General features: G+C 34.0%; 1 long non-coding RNA gene across 8 annotated transcripts in view; it reads right to left on the reverse strand.

The window, feature by feature from the left end:
• The window catches only part of LOC141522010 (uncharacterized), a 354,724-nt gene that overhangs the window by 83,425 nt on the left and 250,379 nt on the right, over positions 1–20,920 (reverse strand). For all 8 annotated transcript variants that reach the window (XR_012478113.1, XR_012478110.1, XR_012478106.1 and 5 more), the window contains one exon: positions 5,795–5,886. This is a non-coding gene — a long non-coding RNA (uncharacterized LOC141522010). The remainder of the gene's footprint in view (positions 1–5,794; positions 5,887–20,920) is intronic.

Below are 20,920 nucleotides of genomic sequence, written 5' to 3' on the forward strand. Positions count from 1 at the left end.
TCTTCTGGTTACAAAGTCTGTATTTTCCTAATCCCTGTCTCTTTAAAAGAATACACACACACACACACACACACACACACACACACACTCAATTTTACCCATTAAGAAATAATTGTTAATACCAAGTCAAAAGACTTGTTTGAAGTACTGGAATAGAATACAATTCAATCCTCCATCAAGGCAGTCATAGTCTGTTGGAAACTACATGATACAATGTGAAAAAAATGTAGTGGATTTGGAGTCAGAGGATATAGGTTCAAATTCTGCAACTACAACTTATTACCTGTACAACTTTGAGCAAGTCATTTAACCTCCTTGTGCCTCAAGTTTCTTCATTGTAAAAAGAATGGATCGGATAAGATGGTCTCTTAGGGGGCTTTGAGTTCTAAATTTCTAATTCTTTGAGATAAAGAAAAACACACAATAATTGATAATGATGAGAGGGAGATAAGAGGAATTTACTTAGAAAATAAAGGGAGAAAGGAAGAAAGAAAGAAAGAAAGAAAGAGAGAGAGGAAGGAAGGAAGGAAGGAAGGAAGGAAGGAAGGAAGGAAGAGGAGAAATGAAGAGAGACAAAGAAAGAGAAAAAGAAGAAAGAGGAGAGAAAGTGAAAGAAAGAAAAAGGAAGTGAAGGAGAGAAAGAAAGACAGATAGGAAGGCAGAAAGGAAGAGAAAGGGGGAGGGAGGACAGGATTGAGGAAGAGAAGAAAAGAGAAAGTGAAAGAGGGAGAGAGAGAGAAAAAAGAAGGGAGGAAAAAGGGAAGAAGGGAAGAAAGGAATTGAGGGAGGAGGGAAGGAAGAAAAAAGAGGGGAAAGGGGGAAATTACTTTTAACTTCAGATTGGAGGGAGTTAGGAGGTATCACCTGAATTGAACCTTTGACAAAGATAAAGATGTAGATAGCATATGGGATAAAAAAAGACTCTTTTGATAAAAGTTAAAATCCTTTTAGTATAAGTTCCCTCCCCAAGTATCAAGAGAAGTCATTTGTCTAAGGTCACACATCAAGACTCTATGGTAGCATTTTACCCTGAGTCTACCTGGGTTCTAGACAAGTACTCTCCCCACTTTGACATGCTGTCTCATTACTACTACTCTGATTCCTCATAATGGCATGCCTGGGTTCTCAAAAACTCTGCCTGGGGTACATATGCTCTGACTGGTTCCCCAAAACTGGGAAGGCTTCAGGTCAGTCCTATGGTAGCTGTGTGACTGTCTTCTGAGCTTCTTTACCAGTCTGGCTTCATGGAAGTGAATGTATCTATCACGGCTCCTCTTGAAGAGAGGGTTGCTCAATCTAGTATAAATGGAGCAAGTACCCACACTGATGAGATAATAGATTTTTTAAAAATATTTTTAAAGTAAAGAAGCAGAGACCAGTTTTATCCTTCTAATGCCACCCCACTCTTCCCATTGTAGTGCCAGAAGATAGATGATGCTCAACAAATGTATGTGAATATTTTAGACAGATTACTCTAGGCACGTTTTGCTTCTGTACTAGATTTCTAGACTTTAAAGCAAATGCCCTTATTGTTTGCAATGACTGGTAGACAACTGACCAAAAGTGTTCGACATTTTCACCTAGGAACTAAAACGTGAACCTGGATTGTTCAGTTAAAAAAAAAAAACACACTATCTTCCTTGTTATTTTTTTCTCTCATCCTCCACATTCTTCCCATAAAATACAAACTCCTCATAAAATACAAAACACTCATCCAACATATTCACATTAAATGCAACAGAAACCCTCAACTAGGGTGTCTGCAACTTTGCAATTAACAGCGCAAGAAATAATACCATATTAATTTCTTTGGGAGGAGGAGAGCTAACACTTAAAAACATTCAACATTACCAGATAAACACACCATTCATTTTCACAAATGGAGTCTGTTTCAATTCTCAGCTGTTGGATGATGATTTGACTTGGAGCAGAGGCAGCGTAATTGGGTAACAGCTGAAATGTGCTTATTTGAGTGGGGCTGAAAGATCCCTTGCAGGATTTCCAAGGGTGTGAATTACAATTCCAATAATATCAGAAGCAACTAATTCTATTCTTTAGAAGTGAGGACATAAAAAAGAAGTTTGAGGTTGTCTTATTCCGAGCTTTAATTGAGGGCTAGGTTGTAACTCATTTTCATCCCTGAGTGAGTGGTAAAAACATACACAGCAGGTAATTCACACCACCTCGGAAACTGTTGGTGCAGTAAGAAGACTAATCAGGGTAAGCTTCCAGTAGCAAATTATCAGCTACAAATTAAAACCTTGCCTCATGCCTGCTAAAAGCAACCTTCGTCTTCACCAACACAAACATGTGTATATTAGGAACGGTTGGATTTGTGGCAAGGTATGAAGATTAGGGAATCCTGCTTACTTGCATTAAAGATAACATGGAAAAGGTGTGAAATGAACCAGACTTCAAAACAATGTTAAAATTTTGGTTAAAAAATAAGTCTTCATAATCACAGGATGGGGGGTGGAGGGGTAATGAGTGAGGGGTATATTGGCAGTAGAAACTTAGTATCTATGCCAGGAAAACATGATTCAAATGACATTCTAGACATCCTAGCCCTTCTGAGTAAGAGACTGTTACCTGAATGGTAATGTGTAGCACTAGCTAAATGATGCTGCTGTTGTTGATACATACAATTGGTTTTTAAAAAAATCAGTATTTTTCATTTAGGGGCAAACTAATCAAAAAGGATGTATGATGAGGCATAAAGATGTGAACTCAAGAAATAGAATCTCATGCTCTAGTTTTCCTGACACTTGCTATAATCTTAGCTTATATTTAAAATTATTTGTATGATTTAAGTAATTTTCTTTTTCCCTGATGGCATATAAATTATTTCAAGGGGGCTACAAAGTTTAGTCAAGAGTTTATACTGAGATACAAAGGGATACATAGTTGATAAATATACAAACTCGATCTATGGGTTCAGATGACCATAGTTACACATTTTGGGTCTGTTATTCATCCATCCACTCTCAGTTTCATCCTGCTTTGCATAAGCCCCATGACAATGACAGTATGGAAATGAATTCTCAAACATTAAAAAAATACTGCGGATTTGTTAGTGCCAATTCTCAAATATCCAAAAGTTGGATATTTTAATTTGGAAAGTCAAAACAAAACCTCCATGTTGTGTATTAAGCAAACGCAACATTTCCTTCAAGAAAAACAAACCCCATTTTTAGAGTTGAAAGAACACACAGCAAATACAGGAGACTGCCAAAGTACTCTTGCTTTTGAATTGAATCTCGATGACTTTAAAAGGGGCTAGAGTCTTTCTGGAAACTCAGAGAAAATGACTGAAGAAGGATTTCTGAGCCAATTTCCTGAATGCCAAGTTTCAAGCCTGAAGCAAATTTAAACACTGTCATTTGAAATCTCTTGGGGGGGGGGGGGACTGGGGTAGGGATGGGGATGGGATTTAAAAATGGAAATAGTAAAACCCCCTTCCATTCAGCTTCATGAATAACTGTTCTAATAATCAACTACAAATGGACTCAGTGTTTTGAGCAAAGTTTTGGCTTACATTCATGTGGTAGGCTTTGTAAATACATATATAGATAGCCCAGAAGATGTTATGTGATATTTCCCAGTATCTTAGTTTCAAAACTCTTTTTTTTTAGACTAGCAAGGGAGTTGTGTGTAATTCTGAGTGGCCAAGCTACAGAAAACATTCTGTGAGCGGCAGCATCATGTAGTAGAAATAGCATTGCTCTTAGAATCTTAGGATATGTTTGAATTCTGACTCCAGCACTTAGAAGCAATATGACCATGAACAAGTCACTTATTTTTTCTCTTTGTCTCCTCATCTGTAAAAAAGGGGAAAATAACTTACACACTTTGAAAGCATTTCGAAAACTTTAAAGCAAAATAGAAATATGAGTTATTTTGCTAGGGTTGGGAGATAGATATGAGGGTAGCAGAAGGGGAAATCAGACCTATAATTTCATCAAGTTTTAGACTTAGAATGTTGTTAGCTGAAATTGATACGTTAAGCTACCTGCCCATAAGCATGTAGCTATGGTGATCTTCCTATCCACTATCCCACATTGCCTCTAATTAATAATGTAAATAATACTTATACTACTATAAGTATAAATAATATATATGTTATATATATATATATATATATATATTAATTTAGTTTGTAACCTGCATGTTTCATTTCAGTCAACATCTCTAACTCATGGGGGAAAATAGAATCTTCAGACTCAACTTTTTCAACAGGCTTTTTTGAAGGCTTTAATATCTTCCATTTTTAAAAAAAGTAATATTTATCAGTCAAAACAAAATTCAGTAGATGACTTTATGTTCATTTATTACACTGTCAGGTTTTTTGTTTTTTGTTTTTTTTTTTGCAATTTAGGACTAAAAAACAGGAGCTGATCTGAGGAAATCTTTAGGAGAGATGTGCCACATCTGATTCCTTTCATAATCTTATTCTTCTCTGGAAAGATTTTATTTACCTCTTTTAGTTCCATTTAGATAAGACATATTCAGGTGACTACCTACAAAGCAGCTATCAAACAGACTGTATTCACTTGATAAAGAAGTCAGTCTTGGAAGCCCTATGTCTCTGACCTTGGTAAAACTCACAATCTTCTTGCCACAACAGAAAGATAATTATAAATTGCAGGACAGTTGCCAATAATTATAATAGAGGGGATTTTCCTGACCAAGTCCACCAGATAAGTCACTAGACCAAAAAATTCCAACCAAACAATTTGTCAGTCTTGATTTGGTTCTGGGTTCAAATGGAACCTCAACCATAAAAGAAATCTTTGACATCTGCCTTTCTCATTTGAAAAGTCTCTAACTGTTCTGTTGAAGAGTTAAGTAATCCATGGGTCTTCATTAAATCTACTAAGATAACTGTTTGATGTGTTACTCAATAGTTGAAACATAAAAACTGTTCTTTAAAAATCAGTTAAATTGCTTGAAGGAACAACAAATTCATACATCAGCCCATTCTTTATGTTCTAAAGTGCAATTTATGGGGCGAAACTGAAGCAAATGTCATACCTTTAATTTCGTAAAAAGTTATGTACAAGTCTATTATTCAAAATAATCACATAACGGGGAATAGCTCCCTTTCTGCTCAGCAGGGTGCCGTTTTATAGACTTTAAAATTCACCAAGTTCAAGCAGCTTTCCTTCTAAATAATACATGCGCTAAATATGTCACATTAAAAGTGCTTTTGGCATGTAAATGATCCGTTTTCTCATAGAAATGCTTTTAAAAGAATCTGAGCTCACTTTTTGGGGAAATTCTAAGTGCTTTGAATTTCATTGTCCTCTAGAACCATGCAGAGTTGAGCGAAATGAACTACAGTGACAAACCAGCCCTTGTCAGCCTGTGTACTTATGTATCATTTGAACTGTCAGAACTATATAGAGTTCTATTTGCTTCTACACATTATTTTCTATTCCATTCAGAGGTGGAAAAAAAGTGTATTTTTTTAATTTCTCTGGTCCTAAATGTTAGCAGATAGTTCGGGGGTGAAAAAGTTACTGTTTGTTGGTAAGACACACTATCTGCTAAAGGACATTTCCTCAGCTTATTCATTTCTTTGCTATATCTAGTGACATGCTAGCTTATGAGAGCTGATTGTTAAATGTTTTAGTCAGAATATTTTCACCTCATAAATTAACAAATGCTAGAGAGCAGAGCTTGATTCATTGTTCTGTCTGGACTTAAGAACATTATGGAGAAAATGATAATAATGCAGTTACACTTAAGTCCATTTCCCCCACTTCACCTCAAGAGCTGGTTGTTAAACACTCACCGGTATACTCCTGATTGTACCTCTCTCCTGTCCATTGAGTAGCATGTGATGAAATCAAAGTTTTTAGGTGATTTATGAAGGATATCCCCCCCCTAAAAAAAGAATTAGAAATTCTTAGATATAATAAGAACAGAAATGAAAATACAATCTCTTTTTCACTCCCTTCATTATCCTTGCCACAGATTGAACTGCCTTCACATACAATTTAAGCCAGCTGAGAGAAATTCTCTCAGGATAACTTCTAAATTGATTGTACCTTGTCTTTCCTTTATAACCCCGTATAAGAAGAATTTGATGCTGTCACCCATTTTCTGATTTGGGAGGTCTTTGGCTCTTCATTATCAGAATAGAGAAAGAAGAACATTGCTTCATACTCATTATGCTGTACGTGGCAGCTACTTATCATCGATTGTTTGGCTTCAGGGTTTTCCTAGAATTTTAACTCCAAGACCCTATCCTTTCCTCACAATTACAACCAGTTCTCAAAAATAAATTAAAAAATAATTTAGTATAAGATTTATAAGAGACAAGAGATTAAATAAATCTACTAAATAGATTATTAAATAACAAGAAAAATAATCTTGTAATAAAAAAATGAACATCTAAATAATCAGAGAAGAAAGCTAGTTAGGAAGCTTATGCTATTTTTGATTGATATCATGCAAACCCTTTATGTTAAAAAAATGTCTTTCTGATGTTTTTAGAATGATGAGATGCTATGTAATATTATATCCACTTTAATTTTCAAGGATCCATTTCTAAAGAGAGTTCAATGGATTTAAATATCAAAAAATGATTAATGGAGAGGCTGTGGATGATGACTATGTAAGGTGAGTCAAGGTAGCAAAGGATGGGTTGCCCATTTTGTCTTGTGGGGTTTTGTTCATTTTGGATCTATTGATATTTTAAAGGTTATGGATATACTGTTATATAGCTATGAAGGTCACCTCTTTGCTCTCTCTCTTCAAACTATTGTTTAAAATACATTGATCTAAAAGCCCATTTTCTCTCATTTTATGACTAGATTGCAAACTTAAGGGGAAATTAAGTTCACCAAGCCAATACTAAGGCTGATCAGAAGGATGAACTTCCTCCTTTTTATTCCTTTCTCTTCAACTTCTCTTATAGATATAATAGGCAAGAGAGAATGAGACTGAAAAACACCCAATTTATTACTATTCCTTTTTTATTCCTTTCTTATAAGGATTAATGTTTTCATTACTGTACAACTCTAATGTCTCATCATATCATGCAGGAGATCCTTGATTGTCCTAGCCTATGTTAATGGTGAGAGAGTGAGATAGAGATATGAAAGGAAATATGATAGATATGGGAGATAGATGACAGATGCAGAAGGAGATAGATGATCAATAGATAGAGGAGATAGATGTCAGATATGGAAGGAGATAGATGATAGAGATTGTTGATATTCATCCTGCATTCTTGAAGAGAACAATGACGAGAGGGTGATTTCTTGACTTGCAAGTGAATTGGATTTAAGGGAGGCAGAGCTCTGCAGAGTCATCAGCCTCACTTTCTCCTCCAGTCATCAGAGTAGAGTGGTAAAATATGTCAGCATAACTAGAGAGCCAGTAAGATCTCAGAAAAGTCAAGATCAGTGGTGAGAATGGGTTGATTGCTTCAATGGTGTTTGTTTCATATTACAATTGTCAGACTCCCAGATATGCATCCCAATAACTAACTATGCTCTATTCCTATGGTCATGAAACTTTTTTTATGCTGCTACTCTCTACTATACTTCTACCATCTGCTGGAATTGTGTCCTCTACCACCACTTCTTCCTTCCAAAATGTTAATCTTCCATCCTGTTAATCTGTTTCTATACATGTTGAAGTTTTTGTCATCTTCAGTTGCTCTCTTATTTATCCTCCCACTTTTCTGTTTCTCTTGGGATAACTTAGCTGGCACTCACCAAGACCCTTAAAATGCTTTTGCAGCTGCTGCAATATTAGGAAAGTGTAACAGCTCTCGTTAGAAATGGGCCAGGTGATTTAGGTGAATCATACATTCTTCTGAGTTACTGTAAAAGTACCCTACATCCTCTACTGGGGGCAGGGGACAGAGGATGGGTGGGATGGGGTTACTTAGTCAAGTTATAAAAACAAACAACATACTTTCACCTTGATGGAAAGTTCAGAGCTGGATTAATAGGTAGCTAGATGGTTCAGTGGACCATGTTGGACTTGGAATCAGAAAAATATGAGTTCAAATCCTGACTCTGTCAACTCTAAGACTCCATGATTCTGTATGGGTGACTTGCACAGAGTTATGTAATCAAAGAGGAAAACAAGGATTCAAATCTGTGTCTCTTTTCAATAGTGTTCTCTTTCCAATTCTACTCTAGTAGTAGATATTTAAGGCAAACCCTTTTGTAAGGAAGAGTCTGGCCTCAGATACTTAGTAATTGTGTCACCCTGGTAAAGTCACTTAACTCTGTCTGCCTCAGTTTCCTCAGAAGTGAAATGAGCTAAAGAAAAAAAAATGGAAAACCACTCCAATATTTTTACCAGGAAAATCTGTCAGGTCATGAAGAATCAGACACAAACGAAAAACAACTCCCCCCCCCCAGAGGCCACTAGGTGGCAGACACCATGAATAGAAGACTAGGGCTGGAGTCAGAAAGACCTAAATTCAAATCTGTCTTCATAAACTTACAAAATGACCCTCAACAAATCCTCAGTCCGCCTCAGTTTCCTCAACAATAAAATGAGAATTGTAATAGCACTACCTCCCAGGATGATTGTGAAAATAAAATGGGATATTTGTAAAACCACTTAACACAGTACCCTGAAACATAGTAGGCACAACATAAAAGCTTATTTCCTTCCCTATGGATCAGATCTTTAATTTCACCAGCATAGATTAGAGGTGGGTCTTAAACCCAAATCTTCTTGACTCTGAAGACTGCTTGCTTTCTTTCCAAATCACCATACTTCCTCTCTAATGGGAAAACAAACAAAAACTTTATGTGTGAATAGCTCAAGAAATGTGCAGAGTTGGAAAGTATAAATTGGGAATTGAAATTTTGTATAGTTGTATCCTACTCTTCATGACCTCATTTGGGGTTTTCTTGGCAAAGATGCTGGAGCAATTTTCCATTTTCTTCTCCAGCTCATTTTATAGATGAGGAAGTTGAGGCAAACAGGATTAAGTGATTTGTCCACACAGCTAATAGGTGTCTGAAAATAGTTTTGAACTTGGGAAAATTAGTTTTCCTGACTCCAGAATTGGCATGCTATCTGCTGCACTACCAAGCTTACCCACCTAGGATAAGAATACAAAGGTTCAAATTCCAATATCTTCTACTTTTGCAATACTGGACATACCATTTCATTTTCCTGGGCTTTAGTCTCCTCATCTAAGAAATGAGAGAGTTCTCCCAGCTAGCCTGTTATATCTCTGATCTGTGCAATAGCTATACACCTGTAACTTAAATAAGAGATACAGTAATTTTCCAGGATTATGATGTCCTTGCTAGATCATAATGGTAAAACTAGTATGGGATGTCTCATGCACATGACAAAATTAGTCTGAATGTAAACTGGACCCAGAGTCAGAAGAGGTTTGAATTTTATGGTCTGCCAGGACAGCAAGCAAATAGATATACAGAACAATTAAAGTAAATGCTGACAAAGTATATTTACTGTCTCTCAACCAGATTTAGAGAACATTATTAATTAAGTTGAGGCAGAATGAGAGGACTTAAAAAATTAGAAAACCAAGGCACTGGAAGTCTTTTCCTATAAATCTTTTGATATTGTAGAGAGAAACAATGAACAAAATCCTCCAGAATGCTAATATGTGCCTTCCTGATCACTGATGCTATCACATTTGCTACTCTGTCAAGAACAGCTTTTTAATAATGTAGGGGATAGTTTGAGAGGATTAATTGAATTGATGGTGTTGCTGACCTTATGAAACAGAATATTACAGCTATCTGATGTGTCTGAAGATCTTAATTGCATATAAACAATTTCCTTTTGATATAAAGGGTTTCCGTATCCAGAGTGAAATTATGGAAATCTTTATCATTGAATTTTTTTTATTACAAAGCAGTTTTTAACCCAGAGATAACATCTCAAGAACACTTAATAAATTTTTTAAATTACCTTTCCCTGGTCCTGAACAAACTATTTCCATACTGTATAATGGGTCTTTAAAAAACACATACAACCCCCATATAAATATCACTAATATTAGCAACAATACCTGTTCCAGAGCAAAGATGATTGTTTAGAATGAGATTCTCAAAGAATCTGCATTAGCAGAGGCAGGTTACTCAGCTGTTAAAAAACTGTAAGGCAGGAGGAATAAGAAGGTTGCACAAAGGTGTTCTTTATTTTCCTGGGAAATTTAAGCCCCACATTGGATGGACTGTGATAACTTCTGAGTGGCCAGGTAGCTCCAAACTCCTGAAACAGACTATTGCCCTTTGGGGAAGTAAGTGGCCATAAATAAATCTAAGCCAATTTATTTTCAGATGTTTACAGGGTCCAGAGAGCATAGTTTGGGACAAGCAAAGTGAATCTGGCATTTGGAGGCTTGGAAACAGCTGCAGCTTGTTTATTTCCCCCCAAGGTGGTCCTGAGCTAAAATACAGATTTTTTGTTCAACTTCTAACCTTTCTGGTTAATGATGGTATAATAAGTTGTCTTTTGCGTGTGAAAAAGATGTGACAAGTCAATTAAAAATTAAATGAGCTTTTATTAAGCACTTACTATGTTCATTATGGTAAGTACCATGAATACACAGAAAAACCAAAAAATCAAAATACTTGTTCTCAAGAAGCCCATACTATAATGAGGGACACACTTGCAAGCAGCTTATGTACAAACAAGATATAAACAGGATTAATCAACAGAGGGAATTGGCAAAGAGGATTGGTTAAGACTTTGGATTGAAATTGAAATTAGAGCTGGTACTTGAAGGAAGCCAGGGAAGCTAAGAGGCAGAGAGAAAGAGGGAAATAATTCTAGGAATGCTGAATAGCCAATGAAAGTGCACTAGAGATAAGAGGTGGGGAAGGGAAGAATAAAGAAAGGAATGAAGAAGAGAGAAGGAAAGAAAACATGGATTTGACATGGAAGACACAGTATCATGTGGCCAAAATTATAGGCTCAAAGAGAACATAGAAGGAAATATAGTGGATAAAGATTAGGGTCTAGATTATGAAGAGACTTTAAAAGAAAAAGAATTTCATAATCTGTCCTGCAGGTAATAGGGAGCTATTGGCATTTATTGAATGAGGGGCAGGGGTGTAGTGACATGATCAGACCTACATTTTAGAAAGATGATTTTGATAGCTATGAGGAGAATAGGCTGGAGTGTGTGGATGTTTGATTCAGGAAGACCAGTCAATAGTTTAGGCATAACACATCTAGTTATATGACATATGTGTTATTAATGAGTCCATGGTGGTCTTAAATTACAACAAAAAAAGTAGAGAGTAGACCTAAGGAATGTTTATTGTCAGTAAGGTCAACATTAGTTTGAGATACTATGAAAACATTGGGATAATCTTTTCTATAGATCTTTTTGTCACTTCATTTAGGATCACAGAATCACATTCTCTAAAGAGTTGGAAGGGACTTCTAGAGGCCATCTTGCCCAATCAGCAAAACTGTGGGCACCAGTTTCCTCATTGATAAAATGAGGGATTGGATTAGATCAGTGATGTAAAAATCAAATAGCCACATTTTGAGTAAGAAAACCATAGATTAATATTATCTATGTTGCATTGTATTTTTATTTATTTTGTTGAACATTTTCCAATTACATTTTAACAAGTTTTGGGTGCATCAGGAAGAAGCTGGTCCATAGGCTTCAGTTTGACACCTCTGAAGTAGATATTTTGTTTAAGATTCCTTCTAGAATGAATTGACCAGAGTCAGAAGCTAAATTCAAACCATTTTCCCCACAATTTCATAATAATGTAATTCTTTTTCTACTTATACTCTAGAGATCAGAACCACAAATAAAATATGAAGGTGTAATACCCATTTCCTTTTCATTACAAAATGATTAGTGAACATTACAAGACCCCAAGGTGATCAAGAACTTTTATATATCTAAGCCAATTTGTCCAAGATTAACTGAAATATTTTGAGGTTTTATGTCAAGAAGACATCTTGAAAGGAAAAGTCATTCTCTACCTAGTTCCAATATTTAAATGAATGTAAGGAATAAAGTGGACAGTTAGATCATACAGTGGATAGCATGATAAGGCTAGAGTCAGGAAGACTCAACTTCCTGAGTTCAAATATGGGATCAGATACTTCCTAACTGTGTGACCCTGGGCAAGTCATTTCTTCTGATTTGCCTCAGTATCCTCATCTGTAAAATGATCTAGTGAAGGAACTGGCAAACCACTCCAGTATCATTACCAAGAAAATCTTAAATGGGGCCACCAAGAGTGATATATGACTAGAAAACAATTAAAGAACAACAAAAGGGAGTAAGTAGCATTTTATAGGGTATCAAATTATGCTGATTTTCAGAATCAAGTGTCTTTTAGCGCTTATCATTCTACTTAGACTAGGTCTACAAAATAAGAACTACCCAAATAATTATGGACCAATGAATATCAAGGTAATAGAAGGAAATAAAAACTGGAAATTAAGGGAGAGGCTTAGAAATTTTCAGAATATTGCCAGAAGCAAGTCATGTTCATGAGTATGGTTAAGGCAGCTTAGATTTCATCGATGTTATCCTGTGAATCCCTAATTTCATTTCAATTCAACATGGTCAAGCCTAAAAGTAAAACAAAGTTTCTCTGTGAAAAGACAGTAGTAGAACTATTCAAATAGGAACTCAGTGCTCTGAGAAGCCTGCCTACAAATTCCAAGATGGTGTAGGCACAAACTCACAATTCATTATTGGACATTGGTAGAGCTTTCTAGAAAATGGAGAAAGTGGGACATGTCAAAGCCTTAATCTTTTCTCCACTGCTGATGTGAACAGGATCTTGGGCCAGTTTAGCTATAATGCCAAGCTGAGAAGTTTAAATCATATCCTAGTGGCAATCAAAAGTTACCATAAAGAAAAACTTCATCTGGGCAAGGTCATACTCAGACCTGTGCTTTAGGAAGATGATTTAAGCAGCTCAATGAACAAAGTTTGAATTGGAATAAGGCTAAGAGCAAGGAATCCAATTAGTCGCATTAGCCCTCAAGTCCTTATCAGCAAAGCCAACTTAATAACACCAACCAACTTCATAGTGGTATTATTCAGCATTAACAAAGGTTTAAAAAAGGAAGAATATATAAATGTCAATAGCCTTCCTCTCTGATCTAGTCATGAGTGCACTAGATAATGGCTATTTTTATTCAACAAAAAAAAATATCACTTGGCACACGATACCAAAAATGAAGGACCCAGATATTTGCAATCATTGAAGGCCCCTTTGCAAAGGGCAGAAGGTTCCTCTCCTGGGCCTTGGCCTCATTCTTACATCAGTGATTATATTCAACCTCTCGAAATCCCTTCAGTACCCTTCTTCCTTTCTTATTCTCAACTGTTGTGTCATGAACACCTGCCAAGTTTCACTTAAATTCCTCTTGGATAGATTTTAAGGCAGTATTTTTGAAAGTCTCTCCCTTTTATGATAAGGCCCCAGCAATGTATTTCAGGTGAGGCATTTAAAATCCCACTCATAATTGTTTGAAATCTTCCCTCATTCAAGCTGTCATAGCTTGACAGCCTGGTAGTGTTGTTATTCAGTATTAGACAGTAGCTGCATTCCACCCTAGGGGTGGCTCTCTATATCAGTGGTAGGCAAAATGGGTGAAGCAGATTGGGGGATCCTTGGGGAAGAAGTCACTCTATAAATGGGACTCTAAGCAGGAGAAATGATAATAATAAGTACCTTCCTGAAAGCTCAAACCTATAAAAATTTTTGAATGTGTTGACAATGGTTACATTTTAAAGCTCCCATTTCTATTTCAGAGTTTCAAAATAAGTTTAAAAGTATGTAATTTTATAGGTCAGAATATAAGAGAGGCACATACTGTATTTACATTCATGTCTGGGGCTTTCTTTAAAAGCCGAAGGAACAGTAAATGTTTTGAAGGTACTAAACATGTTTAGCACTTGGGTTGGGCAGGAGGGGGGAGGGGGAAGAGGGTGTGGAGCGGGATAATATGGGATGTTGCTTCTTTTGTCTTGATTTTTGTTTCCTGTTTACAAAAGGACATCTGCTAGTAGCTGAAGAGGTCACTATGGGAGAGAAAGGTGTTCTCAGTAGAGACAGCTTTTTAAAAATATGAATTTGGACCAGTAACCTCTCTCACTGCTAGCAAGCACATTATATCTAATTATCCTGATATGCCTAAAAAGCAACTCATACCTACAGGAAGAACTGCTTTGTAAAGGGTAAATGCTTTAATTTATCAACACCTGAAGGCAGATGTTGAATAGGAGACACAATCTCATCAGCAGCTTTAAACTTCTAGATAGACTTGTTCAATTCATTTATTCAACAAATTTTAATTGAGGTACTACCATATTGGTTCTAATATAGGTCTCACTTTTTTTCCTCCAAATTCTGACTCGTATGAAGCCTGAGTTGTGATGTGTAATCCCACTTTCAGTAACAAAATGACAAGGAAAATGTTAGCAATAATAGGGAAATAGTCATGATGAAAATGAATATGATATCTTTAACTGAAAAGAAATGTTAAAACATGTTTTAAAAACCCTCACTTATACACAAAGAACTTTTGTGTAATTATTTATCATTGTGTATACATACATATATATATATATAAATTATATACAATGTGTCCCCAAAGTTTTAGTGTACCTTTGAATTTTTAAAAACTTCAGAAATATAAATGCTATAAATTTATTAAAAACATTGGAAAAATAATTATTTAAATTTCTTTTATACTTATTTTGTGAATTTTGAATAATGTAATAATTTTGAATGATAAATTTTGATTTTTAAAATTAGTCTGTTATGCATTTGTGGTAGTAAGACACTTTCTTAAAAGACTGAAATCAATAGAAGAGGTATTTTTGCTTAGCCATTTTAGTCACTTGATCTATTTCCATTATGATCATGAAAAAAAAATCTATCAGGTATGCCTCAAAAGGGGCAGTTAGATGGCTCAATGGAGAGAGTACTAGGTCTGGAATCAAGAAGACTTGAGCTGAAATCCAGTTTCAGACACTTACCAAGCTGTGTGACCCTAAGCGAGTCTCTTAACCCTGTTTGCCTCACTTTCTTCATCTGTAAAATGAACTAGAGAAGGAAATGACAAACCACTCTAGTATATTTGCCAAGAAAATCCTAAATGTAGTTACAAAGAGTCAGAAAACAAACCAACAACAATAAATGCCCCCAAATCTCATTATTTGGGTGATCTTAAGGACAGGATTACAAATGCCATCCTTTCATAGTAACAGCTGATGAAAATTTTTACAAAGTTTGAAATTGACAAGAACACCATATAAGGGTAAAAACATCACTTGTACAAAAATATTTATAGCAGCCCTGTTTGTGGCAGCAAAAAAATTGGAAATTAAGTGAATACCCTTCAATTGGGAATGGCTTAACAAATGGTGTATATGTATGTCATGGAACACTATTGTTCTATTAGAAATCAGGAGGGATGGGAATTCAGGGAAGCCTAGGGAGATTTGCATAAACTGATACTGAGCAAGATGAGCAGAACCAGGAAAACATTGTACACCCTAACAGCAACATGGGGATGATAATCAACCCTGATGAACTTGCTCATTCCTTCAGTGCAACAACCAGGGACAATTTTGAGCTATCTGCAATGGAAAATACCATCTGTATCCAGAAAAAGAATTATGAGCTTTGAACAAAGACCAAAGACTATTACTGTCAAATTAGAAAAAAAGCATTATATTATAATGTAATTTTACTATCTCATACTTTATATTTCTTCCTTAAGGATATGATTTCTCTGTCATCACATTCAACTAAAATCAATGTATAACATGGAACCAGTGGAAACACTAACAGAATGCCTTCTGTGGTGGGGGAAGGGAAGCAAGAATGGGGGAAAAATTGTAAAACTCAAAATAAATAAAATCTTTCTTTAAAAAACAAGAACACTATATAGCATAAGATTGTGATTATGTAAATTTCAATAAGAAACCACCATATTTTAAAATTTTAAATGATTAACCTCACATATTATTCTCTCTAATCTCCCTTCTGATCTCTCTCTCTCTCCCCCTACATAGATAAATTTCTTTCAAAGAGATTTCATTTTAGGGACATGGCTTATATCCAAGGTCTTTTTAGATATCTGAATGCTTAACTTTCTTAGAATTATCAAAAATTTAAACTGACCCTCTGGCTACCTTCTAACTACTTGAAATTATAGAAATAATAGGATGGCCCTCATCCACTGAGCTTTAGCTATAAAATTGTCTCAGTAAAAGGGGGTCAGTTTTAGACTGTTGCAATTGCATTAAGGAAGTAATTTTTTATTATTCTCAAGGCTAGGCCTATTTGAAATCAAAACCAACTTGTACTCATATAAGGCAGCAGTTCTCCTTATTAGCCCTGAGATCGAGCCTAAAGTTGAGAATATGAGGTGACTTTTTGCTTCCTACCCTCAAGAAGAAGGAGGTAACTTTCTCACTACTAGTGAGAAGAACAGGATTATATATATAATTTCACAGAACAAAAGAATTTAGAAGGGCATAAAAATGTAAAACTCTTTTAATCTCATTTTTTTATTTCCTTTTTGCTTCCAGTGGAGAGGACTTGGCTGTGTTATCCTTTGTATCTCTCTCTCATTCTCTATATCTCTGGTTTGGATTGAGAAAGTCATCATGGTCTTATGTAAAAAAAAAAAACACCTCAATGAGTCCTAAGAGACAATCAACTATAATCCTACTTACAGAAATACTTATACCTCTTGTAATTTGAAGATACCTACTTAGAACTGCATCCTAAGTATTCAGAAGACATTTTTACAGTGTCTTGCACATAGATGCTTTGATCCATTGAAGTCTAATGTAGTTTTGCTGATTTTATATGTTTTAACTGAACTAGAAATTTTACCAAGCATGTAAATGTTCTTCACCCATTCTTCATGTAAAATTGTTTATTTCATTCCATTCATGGGATTCAGTAAGCAGGTATCTTTTTATTGACTGCTTAAAGATCCTGAGTTACTAACTGGGAATTGTCAGTAGATTAATATTGTAGCACAAGAGAAAAAAACTTTGGTAATGGTTGCATGAGTGGAAAGGAGACAGATTTGAGAGACATTATGCCTGAAGTCTACTCTAGCTGTGGAACTGACATACTAAATGTACCCCTCCACAAGACTCTCCCTCTTGGCTCCTCTCAAAACCAACTTTTAAAGAAGTGACCCAGGGCCAGTCAAGTCTAATTCTTCTCAAGGCTAGTCTACTCCATCATGCTCGATCTTTCATCCCTTTGTACTTTTCCTTCTATGTACTGTCTTCCCTGCAAAAGAATGTATGCTCTGTGAAGGCAGGGACTATCTTTCTGCTCTTATTTGCATTCTCTTCACATAGTGCGATGCCTAGGAGAATAGCATATTAATAAACACTAATAATTGCTTGTTAACTAACAACTAAGATCTGGCAACTTATTGAATATGTGCGTGTGAAAGTAGGGAATTAAGCCAAATTTTGAGGTCACGAACCTGTGCTAACTGAAAGCATAATGGAGTTCTTAAACGAACAAAGGAGTTTTGAATAAATATGATCATCAGTAAATAGACTGAGAAGATGAGCTGGAATCAGTTCAAAATGGTTCAAGAGAGTTTATTATTAAATTTTCAGTTTAAGCATTTACACTTCAAAATCTGTGAATTATGCAAATCATGGCTTGATTTATCATTTTGTTGATTTTTAGATTTAAGAAAGAATGAACAAAATGCTAATGATGCAAATTAAAACTTAACAGTATGTCATTAATACATTTTTCATCTAGACAGCTGGTTGTTAAATATTTGCCAACATATATATATACATAGCTGAGCATTTCAACTTTGATAAGGAGAGTAGGTACTATCAACTCATATTAATGGCATCTGAAGTTATTCAAGTGAAATTATAACATAATGGAGCTTAAAAAATAAAAATTAAAAACTGCACCATTCTCTTTTAATATATACAAATATACATATATACATAATTTTCTTAACTCATTCTATTAAATTACATTAATAATTGGTATGCCCAATATGGTATGCGCAAAATATGCACAATTTCCTTTCTGAACACATTATTCAATGAAGCTATTTGTTTGAATGTTGATAGTTGCATCTATATCAATAATTTCAGATACCTACATTTCTTCTATTAAATTGTTTATTTTTTACTAAGCAAATTTTACTAAACAAATATTAAGCATATGATAAAATTATTAAACAGAGATATTTATCAATATAATTCCTAATAAATTTAAGTTAAATCATAAAATAATGGTCATAATAATATTATCAATGTAATATGTGTCCTTAACAAATTTTTTAATTCATTGTATATGATACTGAAATTTTCTGTAATTATTTCTCAATTAATAATTGAGATTAATAACTTGTCTTTATAGAAGTACAACAGAAAATTCGGTTTCATACAAATAAGTTATGATGCATATTAGTAAAATTTGTATCATTAAAAAAATCTCTTTTCACCCATAGATAACACCTTTTAAAGTTAAAACTTTTGTTTTAATGTACTATCATAAGGCAAGTCTATGAATTACTAGTTCAAATAGAAAAAGAAAAATATATCATATATGCCCATGACAAATGGGTTCCTTAACCACTTACATCTAGAAATATCTACATCTTTAAAATAAATTATAAGTTGCTTCTGAGTACAGCTTTAGTGATTAATAAGTAGGTATTCATTTTCTTCTATTTCATTTTTATGACCAAAATATTTTGTAAATGCATTATAGTTCTAACTTTTAGGAATACAATCACTTTATCTTTTTAGACTAGTTCATGAATTAGAGAACCTTACATTGATTTATTTAGAATAGTCATTTCTTCAAAAATACACAGTAACTATGCATCTTTGTTCTTCAGTGCATTTGCTTCATCATTATTATTATTTTAGAAATAAGAAAAAATAGTAATTTATCCTAATTCAAACATCCTCATGAAAAAGCTAGGGTATTTTGTAATAACATAAAGATGCCTATGCTTTACCCTTGAATCATACAATATTGCAAAGAACCTTACTTTTAAGAGACTTTAATAAATGTTGATGATTACTCTAATAATAACTTGAAAAACTCACTTAAGCTTCTTATTCATATTTCATTATAAAAGCGATTGTCTATGAAGCATGCAAAAATATAAATTTTGCAAAAGGGGCCACATTTATACCTAATACTTATATACTTAAATACAAGCTACACATCAATTAAATTCTGTCAGCAAAGAGTTTAGCACAATTCTCCTATTATATCATTTTCATTTTCAAAACCATCAATCATATTGACCTGGTTATGTGTTGGTTTCCAAGGTATAAAACTAACTGTATCATCATTTTCATTTTTAAAACCATCAATCATATTGATCTGATGTGTGGGTTGGTTTTCAAAGTATAAAATTATCTCTAACATTGGTTTCAATTATATATCCTGAATTACCTCTAACCATATCTGTTGTTTCATCCACTTGTGATGCAAAATAGTTTATTTTTTCCAGTAATTTTTTATCACAAAGTTCTTCAAAAATATGCACAATTTCCTTTCTGAACACATTATTCAGTGAAGCTATTTGTTTTAAATGTTGATAGTTGTATCTATATCAATAATTTCAGTTAATAACAGCATTTCTCCTATTAAATTGTTTATTTTTTACTAAGCAATTTAAAAAAATCTTCCTGAAAGAATCAGCATGGTATAGTAGAAAAAGCAATAGTCCTGGAGTTGGGAAGAACTGTGTTCAAATCTCATCTCAGACATTTACAACTTCTTTGACTCTGAGTACTTGTCCAGTTAAGTAACTTTACTTAATTTTTCCTTGCCTGTTTCCTCACCTGTAAAGATATAAGGTTTGGAATCAGGAATCTCTAAGTTTGCTTCACCTCTTATTGATAAACCTTTTGATGTAAAACACTAATTTTCTATAGAAAATTATTTTGCCTTGCCACCATATTATATGTACATATTCATAAACACATGCACATATACTTTTAAGATGTCATTTTGATTTATTATGTTCCATGCAATTAGTAACTAAAGCACTTGTATAATATTCAATTTTAATAATAAAACTTGTGAATCTCTATGATAAATATACTGACTCCTACTTTCTGAAATTAAATTTTTGCTCATACTACTGCTACTTGAAATGTTTATATATATTTATATCAAAAAAGAATGCTTTTCTAAAAAATAGATATGATAACATTAGGATAATTAAATTTAAATTAAGAATTGCAAAAATTTTAAATTAACTATTTTAAAATTTTATTTCATGTCTTTAAAATAAATTATTTTGGAAACACTTATTTTTATTATATTTACCTAAATTAATAATATTGGGAAACATAACAGATTAAGTCTAAACTTTTGATTTTTATTCAATTATTATTTAACTTCACATTTACAGAAAACAATAAAGGACAAGGAGTATCATTAGCCTGCTGTCAACAATAGTGGTGGATTGTATCCATAATGAAATTCAAGATGTGCTAATTCAAATTTGACCTCATCTGCACATACCATATTAAAATAATTGAGGTCCTAAATTTATTGTCAGTTATTTGTTGACTTTGATTTGATTTTGGTTTTTATTGAAAAGGGGAATATATTAATTCACAAATTATAGTAAAAATATCTAATAATTTTACTTCATACTTGTTCTAAGAAGGTCTTTATTCTTTTCTCCTCTGTGATGATGATCTTGTGAAGGAATGAGACTACCAAAGTTTATAAAGCTCTAATCTTATCCAATCTATTCATTTTTCAGATTAAGAAACTGAGGAAAATTGAAGAATAAAGAGACTTCCCCAATGTCACATAGGAAGGAAATCTTAAATCAAAGACTCAAATTCAAATCTTTTGATTTTATAACCAATACCCTTTCCACTGAACCACTCTTCCTGACTAAATTCAACTTGATTGAC

The sequence above is a fragment of the Macrotis lagotis genome, chromosome 4, assembly GCF_037893015.1.
Source record: "Macrotis lagotis isolate mMagLag1 chromosome 4, bilby.v1.9.chrom.fasta, whole genome shotgun sequence".
Taxonomy (NCBI): domain Eukaryota; kingdom Metazoa; phylum Chordata; class Mammalia; order Peramelemorphia; family Peramelidae; genus Macrotis; species Macrotis lagotis.